Source organism: Heliconius melpomene, chromosome 1, assembly GCF_056956725.1.
Source record: "Heliconius melpomene rosina isolate 202511_hmr_F chromosome 1, ASM5695672v1, whole genome shotgun sequence".
NCBI lineage: Eukaryota > Metazoa > Arthropoda > Insecta > Lepidoptera > Nymphalidae > Heliconius > Heliconius melpomene.
Window position 1 is genome coordinate 14760639 of NC_140389.1, and position 18666 is coordinate 14779304.

The window sequence follows — 18666 nt, forward strand, 5'->3', positions numbered from 1 at the left end:
AACTTTAAAATAAAAATATAGTATATGACAGTCGTATTAAAAATGCATTACACTTGGATTCCGCAAAAATGAAATACTTCGAAAATTGAATGTGAAATGCTTGAAGAACTATTTACACTGGGGTCTTCTTGCTTACCCTCTTATGGGAAAAAAGGGTAAAGCTGCCTTACTTATAAATATGTACATATACTCGTATTTGCAACTAATTCTCTAACGGTCGTAATTCTCCAAGTGACACAAGCTGTCAAAGTCAATGTTACATTTACATTATAATATGGCAATACATTTCAATATAAAACATAGACAAATGGAGTTCTAGCATAGTTAATTGGATTTTATAGGCTAATTAAGACCTAGTTAACTATACGTTCCAAAGTAACTTTATAGCTTCACTAAGGCGGAGTGTCCACATGCCGCGGTGTACTTTATAGCAATTTTTACACATTATTAACGGCTTAATTACGATCTCTGAGTACGAAACGATGATTATCGTTGTGTGATGTGACTTGTTTTTTAATGTATAAGGTAGCTTCACAGATTTTAGATAAATTGTTGACTGTTGATTGTTGAGTTGTAAGTTAAAACTAAAAAAAATATAGAGTACAAAATTTTAATAACTAAATTTTACATTATTTTATGCTTTTAACACTAATTACATTCCATATTATACTAACCATATTCCATATTATGCTAACTATTTTTTCTTTATGTACTTACATTATTTTATTTGAAATGCCATCAAAAATATTATCACATTTAATATGTGTAGTCATCTTAAACAAATAATATTTACTACGAACTCGATTAGAGTAAATGTTAAAAATTTTCCACAATTATATAATAAATGTTAATTAATACCAATTTTGATGGCAATTTAAGTTTAATTCGTGCGGAATGCCCCCTTGTGTGAACCGAGCCTAACATTCTGCGTATACTCTGTGGCCACGCCGTGGCACTTTGATTGCTGCCTTTGCCTAATTAAATAAACTACTTCGCGGTACAGCTGTACCCAGATTTATAAAAACACAACTATCCCCCTCTATAATTATGGGAATGGAAAGAAATGTCCAATCCGATCGTAATAAAGCCGAACTGAATGTAGGGCAATCAAATGGTTTAATTTTAAATTAAGACATCGTAAAGTAATTATATAAATAAGGATAGCGTATCTGTGGATTATTTCGTGTTTCATGTTTTGAAATAGTTGCTTCGATATGCTTGTAATTATTTTTTTGCTATATTTACTGATGTTTCTAAACATACCCCACTATTTGCGATAAAAAGAGTATTTTTATTATGCTTGGAAAATTACATGAGGTCTCAAATCATGTTTTTTTTATCTTGTATATCGACAAAATATGTAAAATAGTAAGTATATATTGCATATTTAAGGGCATATTTATGGGCAAAATTATATTATTTTAAGATAGAAGTAAAATAGACATTTAACTGAATTGTTATATTAAATTGTAGAGGATAAATTCAATTTTGAATGACCAAACATGACATCAAAATAAATTATTTCCTATAATAAAAAAAATAAATCAAGATTATATTAATTTATAATGAAAAACCATTAGAAACAAAGTGCGGAGTTAAGCACCGCCACTATTATGTTTCTAAGATGAAGACACAATGAGCAAAATTGGACTCCCTCTCACAGCAACAATGTTACGCGGGTCTCTCTCACAACAACAAAGTATCACGAGACAACAAAAAGAAGCAACCTTGAAATAACAATACAGTAACAAAAGTAGAACTTAAGATATTATAATTGGCGACATTCCTCATCATGCTTAATTTGCTGGCCTTTAAACATTTACTACGTAACGGGTGAGTCTTGAGGCTTCGCGAAAGAATCCACTCGCAATTACGTCAATCAATTATAATGGAAGAGGAAATTACTCGTTTCCGCGGACGCTTCGAGTGAAGACGCGGCTTGGGGGCCACCTTAAGCTTGGGAAGACGGCGTTTTGTATTGAAAATATTAGTGATGTCTTAGCGTCCCGATTTACTACGAAAGAATTTAGTTTTAAATGCTGATTGTTGTTAAGATGTCTCCTAAGGTAATGGAATCTGTTTGGCCTATAGGACCTATGAGAATATCTCGAGTGAAACTGTGTTACCTTATGTTTCAAATGTGTTGAAAAGGTAGAAAACGAAATGAGTTTCTATCAGTATGTCATAGAGGTTAAGTTCAGCCAATAATATATTCTAAAAAACATATATTAGATTTTTTTTAAAATCTCATTAAAATCGACCCATCTGCTTGTAAAACTAAACAAACAGAAATAGTTAAACCTATATCGTAAGCTTATAATAAAAAAATTATCTTATTCATATTCAAATAACCATGTCAACTAAAATAAAAACTATAATACTGTTACTTTATTAATATACATTTTTGTTTGTATACGCCATTATATTTAAAAATTACCGTTGGCATTGTTATGCAAATATTATGAAGTGCAAACTTTTATTATATAATTTGCAATTTATAATAACAAATAGTTCTATAAGACTTATTTTTTCACTAGTAAACGCTAGCGCTCGTGAGTTGTACCAATAACTCACTACTACAGCCGATCACGCGACTAAAGCATTTTGTATCACGAAATAATATGTGTTCTACAAATAGGACATATATTTTATTTGAAATCGATTTTTATTTAATGTTATGTTACATACATATAAAAATAATATTTAAATACATATCTTAGTTATTATGTTATAGTAGTTAATTAGAATGTTTTAGAATTTACATAAATTTGATACGTATGTACCTACACTTGCCATACCAGTTCTAATCAAGCATATGTTATTATGTTTATGCTTACCTACTTTTGAAGTAATTTAAACAACATTAAATGAAATAAGTAATTTAATAATAAATAAAATAAAATAAATAGATCTCCTCGTAATGCGATAAGAAGAAATCTTCGAATGAGAATGGAACCCACAAGTACGTGTCGCGGCGCAGGGGCACAAAGTGTGACTATAACTGACTGGTTGTAGGTTCGATCCCCACTCGATGATATGAAATATTTATTTAAATTTATTTTTCCATTTCTTGTACAGGCAAAGCACTCAACACGCAATGCCTCCAAATTAGGCAGAACGTGGGAAACGGAGTGTATTAACACTTACTTAACACTAGGTTCCCTCTGCCTACCCTGCTATGTGCGGATTACAGCTGATTTTTTTTATATTATAAAAATCACATAAAATGATACCCAAGTACTCCACGTAAACATAGGCGAATACCTCGAGCTAGTAATTACGGACCTAGCAAATTGCTGAGCCGGTTTCAATTAAGTTGTATTATATTGTAATTTAATAAATGCACGCAATTACGTGTCAGGACATAAATTATTTTAATTTATTATTCCGACTGGAGATTCCGACTAGAGATATTATTTAATTTGTATTGTCTGTTTATTTTAAAGTATTTCTTAAATGTAACTTATTTATTGCGAAGTATTAGGATATACCTAAGTATCAGAATATGGATCCTTATAATTATCAACCTTTCTGATGCAGCTGTGGAATACCTGAGTTACAATAGTTTGAAATTAATATACTCAATTAACAAAAAAAAATACGAATTCTGCAGTCAAATGTCACTATTTTTCACTTATCTATTTGATATTTTAAATAAATGGGGATAACCCTGATCTCAATAGACGACATTAGCAATAATTGTGTAACGATAGCAATAAGAACGAAGACTTGCTATTAAATATAAGAAATATACATATACTGACTGAGTATAATAACATTAAATAATTATAACTAATAACTGCAATTATTTATTAATGAGTACATATCTGTGAATATTTAAATATGTAAAGAAATATAAATATGATGAAGTAAAAAGAAAAGAGTGTTAGTTGTTATATTAGTTATATATTTTTTTTGTGAAAATAATCGTAAATTCAATGTTATTTTTAGAATTATAAAAATTTAAAGTACATAATTTCGTGTGATGCCCAATAATACTAAAGAATTTGAAACTTATTCGTATACATATTTTTTTAGCTTCACGCTGTATCCCGCACATAGCTGAGTAGGTATAGTGAAATTTGGGAACCTTAAGACACTCTATTTTCCATTATGATAGTTCCGTCCCCCACTAAAATTACTTCATAAAAATTGTTATTTAACAAAACAAAAAACACACCAAAAAAGGAAGACAAACCCATATTTAACAACGAATACAAAAATAATAAGGCAACGAACGTAACTAACAAAGATAATTCCTCAAGAGCGTCTCCAGTAATCTCCATCGCGAATCGATGATTCTAAAACAATCTCGCGATTTCTTGACATACACCGAGTAATCCGCTTATCCGACCGTGGAAGCATTAATTGAATTCCGTCAAAACAAACCCAAACTGTTCTTAATAACTTACCAACTGACAAATCCCATCTCGGGAACCAACTATTTGAGATACCATACCATTTTCAACTCTATCATTTAAGGAATAAGAGTTAAAAGCTATAAATCAAATATTAATAAAGGCGTGAAACCTTTGCAAATTGCTTGCTTTTCTCGATACGCCAATTTAAGTTTAAATCTGACTGCGTGTAAATATAGGGAAATTAATTATTGATTATTCTATAAATAATGAGTTAAATTCATCAATGTCTTGTTGAATTCAAAATTTATTCGACGACTCAAAAATTCTTGCAAATTATACCATATACCTACTTCATACTAATATTGTAAATGTGAATGTAAATTTGTTTATTACGCTTTCACGCCAAAAGTACTTAACCGATTATAATGAAACTTTGTACACATATTCTTAGAGATATTAGAAAGGACATAGAATACTTTTTATAAAAATATATATTGAAAAATGTAATCCTTTGACTATAATATAAAAATAAGTTTAAGAGAGCGAAGCTGCGTTTGAGCCTTTAGTAATTAATAGTTTGAGTATAGATTGTAATTTGTATTAAAGAAATTAATGATTAAGCGGGCGAACCCGTATTTGAGCATCTAATAATTAATAGTTTAAATTTAAATTCTAATTTGTATTAAAGAAATGCATTATATTATTAGACAGATTTGCAGGCTTTATTCACTGAATACCACTATAAAACGGACAATCATTTAAAATTTATTAAACTTACATTATTAATAATAGCAAGACACCAACACTATGTTATTTCAAGTAATAGAATATACCCCTTAAATATACTATACTAAACTGTTCTCGTACCATGGTAATTGTCCGCTATAAGGAAACCATTTAAGCCAACTCACTAGGTTCCAAGCATAATATTAAAATAATGAAATAATTGCACCTAATTAATCTTTATGCAACGACAACGTGATAATTTATTCTAAGCCTAAGACTACTTTTCCTGTAAACAAACTGACGTAGGTGATAGAACTTTTAATTTTTTTCATTTATTATAAAAAATATATATTACCAATTATTTGAACCCGTCATGGCGCAGCGGCACAAGGGTGTGACTGTAACGCGACGGTTGTGGGTTCGATCCCCATTCGAGGAAGTAAAATATTTATTTACGTTTCTATCTCCATTTCTTCGCTCTGGGGTCGAGGCAAAGCGCGGCGTTGAGTTCTGCACGCAATGCCTCCAGAATTCGGCAGAAAGTGGGGAACAGAGTGTCTTAACACTGGATTCCCCTCTGCCTACCCTGCCGTGTGCGGGATACAGCGTGAAGCTGATTTAGTTTTTATTTTTTAACAAAATAATAGGTTATAGCACAGCTTAGTATAGTGTATCCAGTGCAACAGTACCCTTGCCATACGCTACCTGTTTCTTGTTTTATAGCAATAAGGGCTTGGAAAATAAGCAATGGTAATGCTAATGCGATTAACTCCAGCACTGACAGACAGGCTTACCGATAAAACCTGAAATCGAGCGTGTTTACGCACGGGATCGATCAAAATTATTCTAATGTTTAATTAAAGTTTCAATATATAATTTGAATTTGACTTTTATAAGTAGGAAAATATTTATATTTTATATTTTTGTTATAATATCAAGTTGTTCGAAGTCAGCAGCTTCTACGTTCAAATAATCCATTTAAATTAATCGTAACAAAATGCAGAAACTCTAATGTATTCTTTACTAAACCTGACTAACGATACACACAATAATAGATCCCAGTGATAATTGAACCCAGAACTATCGATATCAATCTACCACAAAGCCACCCTTTATAGCTATATTTTTTATACGTTTATAAAAAAATAATAAGGTTATCGATATAAAATCGATATTATAAAAAACCATAAAAGTTCCAACTTAAATTATAATGGAAATTACACTCCATAGAAAAGAAAAGATTATATTTACCGATAAGCATTGATATACTTAAGGCATGATTACCTTTTAAATTGAGTTATCATTTCACATCACTACTTTTTGTCCACAGATACAAAAACATCGTTATAGGTACAGCGTTTAGCCAACAGCGCTCATGCACATTGAACAGATAATAAATATGGTATTATCCTACATAAAACGTATAAATTAGAATTATACTAGACGCCATTAAGGCTATCTAGGTTGCATCTAAGTCGACGTAAGGAGATTACTTACATTTACATGAAAAACACGTTCATTATACGTTATTCAGGTAAAAGGGCGAAATCCATTATACACTCGCTTACTATACATATATTTAAATACTAAATAGTGCTTCTGGCTATGCGTATAGACAGAAAGCTTATTTATATGGCAAATATTGGCAAAGAAGTTGGCATTTAATAGAACTTGGCAGTTTTGGGTTCAAAGTACAATTCTAGAATATTTATCTAACAATGTGTTGGCATATATAGGTTTTTTGTTGTATAATTAGACCATATACGACATAGGCTTATGCCACTAGTAGTAAAAAATCCGGTTAGGGGAGAGTCGGACTCACCCACTGAGGCTTCCGTGCCAATTTCAGGGTTTGGAAGTACAACATATAAAAGTTGACAAACTTAAGGCATTCGATTTGTAAGAAATGAAGTACAAATATAAGTTTTTTATGAAATACCTATAAATTTTCTCTTTTCAGATATTTTTCTTTCTTGATATTGTGAGTTCTCACTTTGTGCCAAATTTCATAACTATAGGTTGACGGACCCTGTAGATTAGAAGCTTAATTTTTTTCTGTGCTTCAAGGGACCAATGACTTTAATATTAATTTGTTAATTTTGGGTTGATATCTACGCTTGAGGTCTTGACAGATGCACATCAAACTCATCCTATAAGGGTTCCGTTTTTACCTTTTGACGTACGGAACCCTAAAAAACGATGAATACATGTAGATCATTATAAAATAACGCAAAAACTTAACTATATATTATAATTAGAATAATAAAAGAAAAGAAAACTGTTAACACAACCATATCCAGGAGCCAGTCGACCCTAAGTAAAACAATTCACACCTCAATGATACTACTAATATACCTATTTCTAACGTCCTTACGCGCACTCGTAACAATTAAACTCTGTACGGTTGATACCCGTTGCATTTATTTAAGTTGCATTTATTTACTTACAAAAAAAATAACGTTTCTTATGTCTATTACGTAATTGATTTGTACGTGATGGTTGTGTGTTCGACACCCGCTTAGGGGAAACATTATAAGCAATTATGTTCCTGGCTCTCCCTTATAAGACAATCGCAATTCAACGATCAGAAAGTGAAGAACAGAATTACTTTTTCTTAGCTCAACGCTGTTGATTACACTCCGTTCCCATCAAGACACTTTCGTTCCCCACTTTCCGCCACACTCAATTCTGGAGGCACTGCACTCAATGCCGATAGAGTTACTTAATTTTGAAATATTTTTTTTTTACGTAACCGATCATAAGTAGGAAAAGCGTGAAACTAAAAGTTAAAAACATTTCAACGATTATTTCTAAGTGCCACCCGATTTGCAAACAATTAGCCCGCACGGGAAGGCCATGTCCGATAACTTAGACCACTTCCGTTAATTTGTAGTACTTGTAAATGAACAATGGAAGTAAAAGTCATGCGTTATGCAAATTAATTTTTATTTAACTAATATTCTTATGAACTTTTTAATTTTTTTTTCATGTTGTATCCAGGGGAACGTTAACACTAGTTAAGACACCCCGTTCCCCACATACCGGTAATTAACGTGAATATAGTTATAACTATTATATGGACCGTTTATTTTGAGAGTGGTGTAAGTCCATTCATTTTCTTTTGTTTCGAAAAAATTAAAGGTTAGTATGTCGATGACTATGCAATTTCATTTACCGACCGATTTTAAGTTGTTCAAAACATGGGTTTTTTTTTGAGAAATTAAACACGGACTAGTTATATATAGAAACATTACATTAAATTAAGCATGAATTACGTGATATCTCATTTTTCTCAAAAATTGACTTACACCACTTTCAAAATAAACGGTCCATATATATATGTATACACATATCGTTAATTAACGTGAATATGTTTATTAGGATAAATGCCAGAAGACACAACTTAGGGCTTAAGCCATCTGCTGTATATAAGAATCGACGTTTAGAAGTACCTATTATAAAATTAGAAGGACAGAAATAAAACTAAAAAATCTATTTTATCATGGCCTTCAGGTAACGCGATAGTTGTCGGTTCGAAACCCCAAAATTCTAGCAAAAAAAGGCCAAGGGATATTTTAACACTAGGTTCCATTTGCCTAACTAAAGTTTATAGAAGAATAAATTTAAATACTAAAACATTTAAGTATTTATTTAACGATCATAAAATTACAATATTTATATTAAAATGCATTAAGATGGTATTTATAAGATTTTCTATAATATAGAATCATTGTAAATTAATACAATGATTCAATTAGCATAATTATCGTTAATTAGCATCCGCGCCAGAAGGCCGTATTCGATGATTTACTGCTTGCGAAAGTGGACGAAAGTGAACTGTAATTGCATAGTACTATAAGTAATGGCATTAAATGAGGATAAATGTACTTAATTACTTTTAATACTATTCTCCATTTAAAAGATATTGAAATTTATATCGTCCTTTTTGTAAGAGTGCGTGTTGAAAGTTATTATTTTAAAACAATAAATAAATTACCCTCGTTTACTAGGTTATCCAACCTACTAAAATTATCGTTACATAAAAAAAATAAATTGAATCAGCTTCAGGCACAGGGAACCTGGGAACCTAGTGTTAAGAAACTCCGTTACCCATTCAGGCGCACTTTACGGAGAATTTTGGAGAGAATTATTTCGTCATATAACTGAAACCGCCGTGGCCTAGGGGCACAAGGTTGTGACTGTAAACTAGGTTCCCTTTGCCTACCCTGCTGTGTGAGTGGGATACAGCGTGAACCTGATTTGAGTCAAATAACGTAAAGTACTAAATATTTGACAAAAATATAACATTTTTCATAATAAGAAAGCGAAATACCACCTCGAAACTCGCAGGTGTTTCTTGATTGACGTTTCCGCACGCGACCTAAGGTCAGACTCCTCGTGTTGGATACTAGGAACTTTATCATTTCTGTTATAATATCTAGAATACTCCATATTAATATCATAATTATCATAATAAAATTATTAATAGAGTTAATTGCTCTAGCAACATTAAACATGTTTTTTTTTATTTTGTAATAAAGTGGACCTAGTGGTAAAAAAATCTGCGTCGGTCTGGCTTTTGCCTGCCACCAGAATGAAGAAAGGGTAAAAATCTTTTTGTATTCCATTTATTAAGAAAGACTACAGACTATTTACATAACGTTCATCTTTTCGATACAGTCAAAATTATCTTCAGAATTCGACGGAATGTGTACAGTGGAAGTGTCTTAGTGGGACCGTAATTAACAGTAGGTTCCCAGGTTCCTTCTGCCTCCCTGCTACGTGTGGGATAAAGCGTGACGCAAAAAAAAGTACTGTAAGTTCTGCATATTTATTATTATCTGACTAAGTACTACAAAACAATATAAATCTCAATTACTATAAAATATTGTTTTTTTTATAGTAATTTATTAGAATAACTTGTTGTACCTACATGTGTTGTATATTTTATACGTATTTAATTATGATTTAGTTGCAACAAGCACAATTACTTTAATTCTTGCAACATATACATTTACACGATGATCGTAAATCAGACTCACTTTTTGCCAGTAAACATAAATAATAAAGTAATTTATCACTACGGCAACACTTTATATATCGTAAACTGGGAAACTTTAAATACAACCACTTCAAGATTTAATTTGAAATGATTATAGTTGGGAACAAAATAATTATATTTTATATGTATTTACTTTGTAACTATTTGTTATTTTTCCTTGAGTGACTTATGCATGGAAAATAAGAAAAAAATATTTAGACTTTTAATTTTTTTTGTGATTTTTTTGTTTATTTGACAACATTATATAATACTAATTTCTAAAGTAATACCTATAAATACTTAGGAGTTAATTGTAGCAAGAAAATCTTTTATTATCCTGTCATTTATTCTTATCCCAAAGACGCGAATTAAAAAAAATAACATATTATAAATAACTTTTACTTTTTAATTAAAACTATTAGCTTTTTTTACTTTTACGAGTTCAAAACTTTCTTAAAGTGTCTTTCCACACAGCCATTCAATTAAAGAAAACACGACAGCGTTGTAAAACGACACATTTATAGATAAGAGTAGTTCATCTTCAAACATTTTGAGTAGGTGGATCCGTGAGAAATTCCTAAGCTTAATATACTCTAACATATAAAATTTAGTCCTCATAAAGTATTTATAGCTTCATACACCATGATGGGAAGAACGTAGTGTACGGTGTGTAACGGTATCAAAAAAAATGTTTTACTTAAGGAATTAAAAAAAATTTAGCAACAATATTTATTCGATAAAAAAGTAAGAGTATCTTTAAAAATATCTATTAAAAAACATTTCTCTATCCAGGACGACACCTTCAACCACTGCCTTTGTATTCAAATCATAGAGGCAAGAAATTAAAATATTATATAATTCATTCCCCCAAATGGCAATCGAACCCACTAACGTCGACTCACACGCTTGTGTCACTGTGCCTTTCATTGTACATAAGGAAGGCACTTACATGTACGAGTATTCCAAAAACAAAAACACAGTATGCCGTAATGACAATTTCACTGAATGATTGCTTATGGTTTATTGGTCAGATTAAAATCAACCCTGGACTGCCGCTCTGCAATTACTGACCATTGGTTTTTTTTTTTTCAATTTCGCTTAACTCGCGCGCGGCGAAATTAATTTCCTTTAAATTATAATGCAATGTGTTATTTTATGTTCACGCTCACGTTTCTTAGAAATGTGACAGGCGACATAGTTTTACAAGGAAAGGTGTAAATATTTTGATGACTACTCTCGCGATACGAATGTTTGATAAGGATTTACAGTTCAGTTGTAAAAACGTTGTGGCATTGAATATTTTTGTAGGTAAAACCTCTTAAGGGGTTCTGGGTTCAAGTGCCGCCATCATCACCGGATAGTATCGTTATAAATCTGGTTAAAGAAAGTACAATGTTGGGCTCCGACTCTCAACATACAAAATCTTTGTTATATACATTTCTGCACGTACATACATTTGATGAATTCATTATATTTACTGTTATTTTTCATCAATCATCTAGTCAGACTGAGATCTCATTTGATATTTGATTGATTAATAAATTCCAATCTAACGTTTAGCATTTATAAATTTAATCTTCATTTTTTTATATATCTATGTATGGCCAAATCCGTTATGTTTATGCACATCTAGCGCTGCATATTTTTATAAAGAACAAACAGTTTCTTATTATTTCTGTTCTTATATAACATGTTTGTAGTGGCTTGAATGTATGAACTTTTATGTTGATATTTAAAACTAAATATCCCACAATTAGGCAATAATAAATAAAATTTAAGACTTACGACTTACGTATCGGGAAACGCCGTTTCTATTTCTATTGACACCATCGGCTTTAACTGACCATACACTTTACCAAGCCGAAAGAAAATAAAAAACAAAATTATTAATAACTTTATAATAATTGAATACAGAAATCCATTAGTATATATTTTAAATATTTTTTTTTATATTATTATACGAAATGAACAACGAAATGTGTGGTGTTTTAGGGTTGAGTTGGTTTATTACTTACGCATCTACTTATCACACAACATCTATAATTGCATTCTGAAAGCTTCCCGTTGTTTTTGTTCGAAGCTATATTTAGAGCGTGAGATAACTTTACTAATGATAATAAAAATTGAATAGCTGCAATCAAAATATATCTACATATATAATGTATACTTTAGACGTTATTATTCATATTTAATATTACTACAAACACTAGCTTTTTACATACATATATGTAAAAAGCTAGTGTTTGTAGTGTTATACACGCTAAATGATTTAAAAGAATTGATAAGAGGCCGTGGGGGTACAGTGAATTAATTTCATTTCTTGGCTCCGGTAACAAGACAAATTCTGGCGTTGAGTTCTGCCATTTGACTGAGAGACTGACCAATGTATATAAAATCGAGCAACAGAGGCGAACGAAGTGTTTCAGTACTAGGTTCTACTATACGCGGGATACATAATATTTGCGTGAAGCTAAAAAAATATGAATATATTTTTATTAAATTAATTAATCAATTTTACATTTTTAAATATAAATTATTATAAAAAAAAACATTTAAAAATATAAAAAAACCACTCTTCCGAGGGCGGGACAAGGGTCCAAGCCATCGGTGGCTAGGGCTCCAAAGAGAGGAACCGCCGCACAATACGTGCCGTCTCAAGTAATACTGCCTTCTGTATCCGGTTCTTAATCCAACAGCTAAGCGATAACCTCTTAAGGTGAGGCTTTTCGCTATTAAACCGTTAACCGAAACCACTATCGGCAATTGTGCCGATAGTGGTTTACTATCATTGGATAGTCGCATAGACATCCCACATGGCGGTAATCTCATGGGCTAGGTCCAAATATTTAGATTGTTCTAATAGTAAAAAATATTATTATAATTATTCTTTCCTGCCATTTTGATTAATTCACAGCAATATATACTAATATTTATATTTTTTCCATAAATGCATATACAACCATCGAAAGCAATTCCCCATTCGACCCGAACAATAAAAATTAACGCCACAAAAAGTCACAAAAGATTACGTTATTTGATTAGACCTAATTACGTTCTGAACGTAATTAACTTGCACGTATCATTCCCTTTGTTTTATGACAAACCTGACAAAATTGTTTTTGCTACCACCAAACTGAAAACCAAGCTATTATCATCTTTATTTCTAAAACAATAAAATCTAATCTGAAATAAGTGATAATTTACAAGTGTGGCTATAGATGTCTTAGGTCGAGATAACTCGCCATATTATTAAGGCATAATTTACGATATAAATTATAGCGATTTGTTAATTTTAACCCTGTTGTATTATACGACGACGACGGCTCATTTATGTTGTTTTTATCTATTTGCTTTATATTTTACTTCTGTAATCGAAATTTGATGTTTATAAGTAGCTCTACCAAAATGAATTAATGATTGCACTCTGGAAATATGTTTGTATGAATAAAATATAACGAAATGTATGAATGTACGTGAGAGGTAGGTAAGGAAAACCTAGTGTTACAACACTCCGTTACCCATTTTCTGCAGAATTCTGGATGCATTCCGTGTTGAGTGGTGGAACTGAACGCTGCGCTTTGCCTCATATTAAATATTTAATTGTGTATTATCTAGTATGGGAATCGAACCCATAACCTGTCGCGTTTATCACACTTTGTGACCCTCCGCCACGACTGAGAGGCTCTTTATAGCTCTATATGCCATAAGATCGTGAGATTAAAATAAAATAACAAAATATTTTACAAGTATTGTTGTAATATATGCATGTATTTCTACACCTAACAGTATAGTAGTAACGGTAGAGTTTGCTCTAGTAAAGGCAAGAACTGTTGGATTAAATTGAAAAATTATTTATGTGTTGAATAGTCCATCTTTCAAGATAGTCCAGATATTCCAGATATTTATTATATTTAAAAGTTCAGATATTACATCTCATAAATCGTTTTGATATAAGTAATTCATTATATCTTTTCTTTCGATTGGCTTAAGCGGGAATCGAACCTTCAACTTAGCTATCTCAGAGCAACTAAATAGCATTCAAATAAACATTATCTATTAATGAATTTAAATTTATTTTACACAAATGAACTTTACCTGCGATAAAAGTTAAAATTCTAATTAAACTAATTAAAACTACTATTAATAACTTCAAAACGATAAAACTGTGGACGGAATTTAATGGCTGTGGCAACATCTATGTTAATACATTTCGGTGTAAAACCCATAACATAAATTATAGGGAAATTATTTGCAATAAATGGTAATTTTTATAATCATCATCAAAAAGATTTACCTCTAAGGTAAAACTAATAATAAATTATTAGATATTATTAAGTTAGTGTATACACTTCGTTTCCCACTGCTGCCCAGTTTTCGACACATTGGGTGTTGAGAGATGGAACTTAATGCCTTTGGCACATTGCCAGAGTGAAAAAGCAAAAATAATTCATTTCTCCGAATGGGAATCGAACCTACAGCCAACCCCTTGTTTATAAATATAACGTTACTTAGTAAATTCTTTTCCTCTATTTTATTTATATGGTTTCTATGCGAAAAAACTTATAGCAACAACAACTCTGTGTCACTTTTAACCCACCAAAATCTCGAAATATATTGATTAGGAATAAAATAAAAATATTTTATATGTGAATTTCCTCCAAGCAGGATTCGAACTCCTGATACACAGTCAGCTATTAAGTATTTGATGGTGTCACTATATATAAATATAAACTATTACGAAGCAAGATATTAAAATCTAGTTAACTTGTGTTTATAACTAATGTTAATAAGATTTATTTAAATCATTATAAACAAATATATTATTTATAAAACAATTTATCATTGTGTTTCCCAGAATATCAGTAATTATTATAAGATTATAGGTAGTTACTTCAAAGAACATAATCCACTTAACGTGGGTTAAGTTCAATGTTAAATTATTATAACTTATAATTTGTAGTTAACATTATAAAAAACTTAACTTTGTTTTCCTGGAAAGAAAAAAAGTTATTATGAAAAAAGTTATAATTTCATTTCTTTCCAAGAGCTGCATTCCTAAACGTTAATTATATTGGTAACGTTTATATATTTTTCAGCTTAACGCTGTATCCCAGGTAGACAGAGGGAACCTAGTGTTAAGACACTCCGTTTCCCATGCATCGCCTAATTTTCGAGACATTACACAACTTCCCTACTTTCGTTCCTTTTGCTTTTACGCCAATCATGGCGCTAGCTCGTTAGACGAGAAAATAAAAGTAACACAGAAAGTATCTGGAATTCAGAAAAAAGTGGAAAACTGAGTGTCTTGACACTAGGTTCTCATGCTAAACTTAATGCTGTTAAGTCGAAAAAATAGGTTAAATATTTTATTTAGTTCATATGTAGTGATATTATTTAATTACATAAAGAAAACAAATGCGAATCTTTTATAATCCTATAATTTTTTAATATAATACACACAATCATGCAAATTAAAATTATATGTCAACATTACCAGGCATTTTTTTTTTAACTTTGCTAAACAAAATCTACCCTTACTTAATTATGATTAATGAGATTACACATTAATACTGTAATATTTAAGTTATCAAATAAATATTAATTATGATAAGGTGCATTACAAAATATATCTATAATTTATTTTTATTAATTTTTCTGATACTTTCGCGGAATCATTGAGATAAAAATAATTGATGTGTCTAAAAGAAATTAAATAATTATTAAATTTAAAGTACTTTATCTAAAATACAGGTATTTGTAACATAGGTATAAAATATTCGCCTAATCATTACACCACAGCACAAATTTAGTTTTAGTATAATCCATTCCATTGAGACGTACCTACATACGGAATTACGGAACCGTAAAACAAATAAAAAGATTAAGATATTACAGCGTTTACACAGCAATTATAATTTTTCAAGTCATCCTTCTACATTGAACTCTAGAAGTCCAGTAAACAATACAAACGTTTTATTAAGCTTAAACTCTATCATAAAATTTTCATCACTAAAACAAACTAGAAATAAATCATACGTAAACAGTCAATGGAGAATGAATCACTGTTGCTCACATAATTTAATTAGTCATGAATATGATTCATAACGATTCATGAAACACTTGTGCATTTATTTAACTTGACATAATTATTCATAAGGAAAATTGGATATAATTACACATTGGATATAATTATTTATATTGTTTGTGGGTCTAACTTTGTGAGATAGGACCAGTCTATAAAACTGATGGATGTGGGTTTGATCCCCACTCGATGGCATTTGATGGGATTTTAATTTCCCCTCATTACCACTCAACAGGCTATGACTATCCCAGTCATGGCGTAAGTGGAGAACAGAATATCCTTCCTCTAGGTGTCCTGCGGTGCAAGATGAAGCTAAAAGCTGTAATAAATGAGAGTACTGTATTTTTCTTTCAATAGTCTCAAATTTAATACTTGGCGGGCGAAGACAAGCCTCCGACCAGATGACCCCCGAAAACCATTAAAAGGAGCTCGTATGCAAATGTTATAATTTTTCACCTTCCGAATTTATAGGTGAGAGTGAGAGCAATCTAAAGAACAATTCTCATCTAAAAGAAAAAAGAAAATATTGGTAACTTACTGGAAAGATTACCTAATTTCTTTGTTCTTTACTATTTTGAAAACTGTATAAAACACATATAAATTTTAATTTATCTTACAGTTAGGTATGTATTATATCAAGATAATTATTACTACAGCTATCGTTTTCGTTGATTACGCTAATTAAATTATGTACTTTGTATATAATAAAGAAATCTAATAAATGTTATTAGAGATATCACTCACGTTTTATCTTAATCGAGGACACAGGAAATTCCATATTGTACTTATAAATTCTAACTTCGTTCTAAAACGTGAATATAATTTACCTACATATTGGTAAGAATTTTTAGTTCATTCGATTGTATAATTTTTTTTTAAGATTCGTAATATGTTTTTGCCTTTCATTGTTTTCTTTGAAAAGGTATGTGGTAGCTGCCGTTAAATATATATGGATTTTGAGACAGGATTATGCTCAAAGATAATTAAAAATATTGGCAACAAGTAATAACTACATACAGTTTAAATATCTATGTTATAAACTAAACTACCATGAACCAAATAAAGAGAAATAGGGGAACGGCATAATATAAGTGAGTATTATTAAAAGATTGAGTCACAAGACTCATCATTACCCAAACATAAAAGATATCAAAAGATAGATATCATACAGATTATACAGCAACAATAACTAAGTTATCTATATTAGAATTAGATATATATAATAGATATGTTATATCTATCAATAATTCAAATATTATTACAGTTTATAAATTGATTAATCCAAATTGATAAAATAGTACTGCAAAGGAAGTTGCATTATCTAAACAGCGTTCCTTTGATAACTATGAATGAGCGTCTAAGTCATTCTTAATGAAAAACCCGTACGAGTGGTTAGTGTGACAGAGTGCTAAGTGTTTATTTTATCGTAGTTTACGGAATAATAGTGTTTTGTAAGTGTTTGTAAATAATTATTTTTATATCTATTGATGTTGATTTTTTTGTTATTGATTAAGTTTTTTTTTTATAATTGGAGTTAGATACAGCTTTAGTTGACTTCTGCTTAAAATATTTAAGTTATTAACGCTTCTCAAGCGTTATGAAAAATAAGGGAAAGATATGTGGTTAAGTTTATGTTGTCGTCAATTTTCGACCATTTAGGAGTTGACGATCGACTATCCAACACTTATGTACCTGTACGTTACGATGGGCTCATTGGTTATGAATTATGATTCATTTTCATCTTTTTTTATCAATTATCATAATATTACGTGTCTATACCTCGCAACTCAATCACGAAATTAGTTGGTTATAGTTAATTTAACTTTGTTCTAGGCCCAATCATGGGCGTACAGGAATAGGGGGTCATGTGGCCTCTGCCCATTCCAAAAATTATACTAATAAAAAATAAACACTGAAACAAAAGTCTGTTCAAAGCTAAAGTCCATGATCAAACAACTCCACACTTATTAACTTACTTCAAAACTTTTTTGTCATTTCAAGACAAAGGTGTGAAGTTAATAGAAAAAAATATATTTTTTAAACTAACATACCTACCTAATTAAATTAAAACGCAACATTAACAAGTAGTTACTTAATATTAAATAATTCAAATAATACAGTATTAACCTATTCATGCGATATATTTGATCATAGTAGTAATTTCATATAGAATCGTAATCATGCACGCGTAAAGTTGAACTTAGCTAGCAGTCGTAAATAAAGAAAATACTGTACTATAATCATACTTTATACTAAAAGGTCAGAGCAAAAATAGAGTAAAGCTATAGCCATACTGTTTTTTTTTTAATAATTACTAAAACACGTAAAAAAATTAATATTGAAAGTGTAAATTTCCATCTTTTTATAGAATTTGCCGTCTCAGCTGTATCTATAAATTAAATATAACTGATAATTTCAAGAAATTACGAGCACGTGAGTTTTAAATGCACTTAGAT

General features: G+C 30.5%; 1 protein-coding gene across 2 annotated transcripts in view; it reads left to right on the forward strand.

Moving 5' to 3' along the window:
* Nucleotides 1-18666, forward strand: part of LOC146541641 (homeobox protein aristaless-like) — a 63173-nt gene that overhangs the window by 34525 nt on the left and 9982 nt on the right. Inside the window, exon 1 of one of the 2 annotated variants that reach the window (XM_085190163.1) lies at nucleotides 17503-17661. The exons of the other annotated variant lie outside the window; for it this stretch is intronic. The gene's annotated coding sequence lies outside the window, so the exon portion shown is untranslated. Of the gene's footprint in view, nucleotides 1-17502; nucleotides 17662-18666 lie in introns of those variants that run through there. 2 annotated transcript variants of the gene reach the window in all.